This window comes from Frankliniella occidentalis, unplaced genomic scaffold (assembly GCF_000697945.3).
Source record: "Frankliniella occidentalis isolate FOCC.00 unplaced genomic scaffold, Focc_3.1 Scaffold192, whole genome shotgun sequence".
Classification (NCBI taxonomy): Eukaryota; Metazoa; Arthropoda; class Insecta; order Thysanoptera; family Thripidae; genus Frankliniella; species Frankliniella occidentalis.
Genome location: NW_026267318.1, coordinates 337511 through 341546, shown reverse-complemented (window position 1 = coordinate 341546; position 4036 = coordinate 337511).

The following is a 4036-nucleotide window of genomic DNA, read 5'->3' as shown; positions in this document are numbered from 1 at the left end:
CGCGCCTGCCTCGACTCGCACTCGCCAGCCGAAGTTGTGCGAGCCTCGCCCCGGACCCGCAATGTGCGAGGCAGGTGGTGCCTCGCAGAGCGGAGATGGAGATGACCAGTGACCACCCACACCTTTCCCGCCAAACTATCGGCGCTGCCATTGGCTGGCTACGCTAAAACGATGGTGGCAGCGAGTGGCGCATGGTGCGCGAGGCACGGTGACTCGCACTGCCTCGCAGCAAGTCTGCATCGCGCGGTCCAGTCCCGAATACATCCGAAGATGGGAGCCATTTCCCGAAGCGGCTGCCTCTCGGCCGATTCTGCGAGGCAGCGCGAGGCAGAAGTCTGCCTCGCATGCACACCTCTGGTAACTTACCGGTATTTAACCGAATCTTACCGGTAATATTACCGGTCTTTAAATCCCTAGTCCGCTCTGACGCCAAGCCAAGCTACTGAAGTTGCTGAAAGTACTGAAGGAACGAAAGGTAAGTAATTTGGCGTTGGTGGGTGAGGTAGGATACATACTGATCTAAAACGTTCTAAGACGTTCGCTATATTCAATTAAGCTTCGAGGACAGTCTCCCCGATCTCCCCGGAGAGGTTCGGGTAGTGTCCGTGTGTCCAGATTAGGTTAGGTTTCAGTTAAAATCAGCGTTTGCGCCCTTGAAATGTAAATCGTAGGATACTTTTCGATTTATAACGGTTAAAAACCTCCTGAATATCGAAAATTCGTTCGCAAATATGTGCTCATGAAACCTTGACTCCTACCCCCACTTCCTCAACTGCCCCCGAACCTCTCCGGAGAGATCGGGGAGACTGGAGACTGTCCCCGAAGCTTAATTGAATATACACTGCCGCGAAGAATTAGCGGTGCATTTTTTTGAGCCGGCGCATTTTCTAAGTCTTTTGAGCTAGAACGTCGTGATTTGGCGTGTAGACGTCTCCATGGTTTGCCTTGAACCCCTCGAAGTGCGCATCCCTTGCGCCACCCCATACGGCCTGTGCAGCCCAGTGAACAGGGGTAGAAAAGTCGACCTAAAAGGTTCCGAATTTGTCACTTTAAATGATCAAAAAGTCGAAATTTTTGATGTACTGACTCAAATTTGTGTCCCATTTCGAACGGCGTAAGCGAAAACGCGATCGTTCAAACCCACCCCCTTTCCTGTTCACCCACACCCCCTCGAGGGGGTGAGTTTTGAGGATGGCCAAATGCAACGGGATATCCTCCGGGTACACCCCCGGTACACGGCGCATGTGTTTTTTTTTTCGAATCGGACATCTCCCGGCCAAACCACCCCCTCAAACGTCCACCCCCTTTTTGAACATCGGCCATTTTGGAGGGTGAGGGTTAAAGTTCGGACTTGAAATTTTCACGGTAGGTGTCCTTTGTCCTCTTTAACACGCTCACGATGAAAAATCTGGTGTCGATACCTTCATCCCTGCGGAAGGGGTAGCAACCCCCGAGTGCCCCCGCACCCCCTGTGGGGGCGATGGAGGGTAGCCACCAAGCGGATGTGTTAAAGAGCAACGTAAGGAAGCTCCACGCCAAATTTCATGTCGATCCGACAAACCATTTACCTTCCAGAGCCCGAAAAGTGTCAAAACAGTCTAAAACCACCCCTGTGTTCACACCCCCATTTCGCCGAACTTAGTAGGGGTAGCGACCTCAGTCAAAGTGTCCTACCTCGGCCGAACCCGGTTCTGAAACACCATTATCGTGCAAGACGCTGCGAAAGAGCACTAGGCCGTGCGCGCGATGTGAAGAACGTCCTGAACTTCGATTCTTGCCTTTGCCCCTGGCGCACGGGGCCTGGCCGGGCGGCCACCTGGCAAGAATCTTTAGGGTCTTTTAGGTCGACTTTTCTACCCCTGTTCACTCTAGGGGGTGCACAGGCCGTATGGGGTGGCGCAAGGGATGCGCACTTCGAGGGGTTCAAGGCAAACCATGGAGACGTCTACACGCCAAATCTCGACGTTCTAGCTCAAAAGACTTAGAAAATGCGCCGGCTCAAAAAATGCACCGCTAATTTTTCGCGGCAGTGACGATAGGCATGAACCGCAGAGAAAGAATTAACAGTGTAGTGAGCCCACCCTTCTCCTCCAACGCGGAGCTCGAGGCGGAGGCGTTGGCGGTGGAGGTCCACGTGGTGCCCACTGGCCGCCGCCAGGCCTGTATGGACATGGACACTATCAACCTTACCGGGGGTGGGCTCCACCTCCACCTCCTCCCTCCTGGCACCACTGGCGCGCACGACAAGACCATCACGCACCAGCGGTCCCAGTCGCATCTGCGCCTCCAGCCTCCACAACATCTGGCCGTCCAGCGGCCAGAGCAGTATGTTACCCGCCAGCGGCCACAGCAACATGTGACCCACCGATGGCCACAGCTGAATGTTCCAGTCCAGCTTCCAGAGCAGCAGCACATGATCCGCCAGCGGTCACAGAAGCATCTGACCCGCCAGCGGCCACAGAAGCATCTGACCCGCCAGCGGCCACAGAAGCATCTGACCCGCCGATGGCCACAGAAGCATCTGACCCGCCAGTGGCCAGAGCAACAGCCCGTCGAGCGCCCAGAACAACATCTGCCCGACAACGGACCAGAGCAGCAGCACCATCTGCACGTCAAGCGACAAGAGCAACGGCTGCTTCTCCTCGTGCTTTCCCGGTGTCGCGGCGGGTTACCCGCAACCAATATCGTCAGCGAAGGCGCGAGCTCGAGCGAACATCGCTATGGAGGGAGAGCGGTGTGCTTTCCGATGCCCAGAGGAGCTCCGCTGCTCTCCGCCAACCCAGCCCTTCACATGTCACAGATATGTCAGACCATACCGCAGATCATACCGCATCCAGCGAGGAAGATGATGTGCTCGAAATGATTGGGGGCGATGTTGGACCTGATGATGGTAAGTCTCTGGAGCAAGCCAAGTGCTCTCCTCTGTCGCGGACTGCGGCACCATTCTCCCTATGCTCGCAGACCTACAAGGCGATTCCGCACAGCGTTTTCTCGTGCCCTCTCACTCCCACCCAATGGCGGTCCTGTGAGTGCGACAAGGACGGAGGTACGAAAGCGCTGTGCGGAATCACCCTGCTACTGCTTTAGCTAGGTCCCAATCCCAAGCTTAGACTGCGCGAGGAGGCGGAGTGAGGAGGCGCGCCGGGCGCGAGGATACCGAGAGTCCGGTACGTAGAATACGCGGCAGCTCGTAGGGCTGCCTACGCACTGGCTCGAAGGCGCCGAGGGCAAGAGGGGGAGCGGTGGGGGTGTCGAAAGGCGAAAACCTTGACCGCTCGCCCTCGGCGCATTCAAGCCAGGCTGTAGGCAACCCTACGAGCTGCAGCGTATTCTCCCGGACACCCAACAAAAGTGCGCGGCGTGAATCAGACACCTGGTATATCCTTAACTTAAACAACGTTTTGGAAGCCGCCCATCACAGGGCCCACAGCGATGGCGCGCAGGGGAGGCGCCCTGCATCACCCACGATCTAAGGCGTACGTTCGCGCGAGCCTAGAACCTTCTCCCATGGCGCGATCACGTGTTGAACGTGGGGGTGCGCGCGTAGTCCGGCGTAGTCTTGGTCGAGGTTCCCTAATGGACCGTCCAGAAAGTACGTCCGTCAATTGGCAAATAACAGGAGCTTGGCGCCTGTGGGACTTAAGGTAGGCCGCCCTGCAGTACACGCACGTGGTGCAGGCAAGATGTTTCCTACCCATCAGGCGCTCTGCGCTAGCACACCTGAACTTGAGAGGTTCGTAACGGCGAATGGCGGACGTACTTTCTGGGTCATCTAGAATAAACTTTACTTTGATTTCTTTCTTGAAGCTAGTGGAGTGTTGTCCACATCAAGTCCTCGCCTTTTCCCAAGTGAAGTGTTCCCTTTTGATGAGGGAAGGGCTGCCAGTGATGCTTGATGCAAAGTCAACCTGGTATCCATCACTGCCTTCTGCGTTGGTTGTCGGTTGTCGCCTTGTTTTTAGCCCGCCCTTCTGCTTTTATAAAAGCATTAAAGCGGGCTTATGCAACCGCTCTCGTGTCTGTCCGTCCGTCCGTC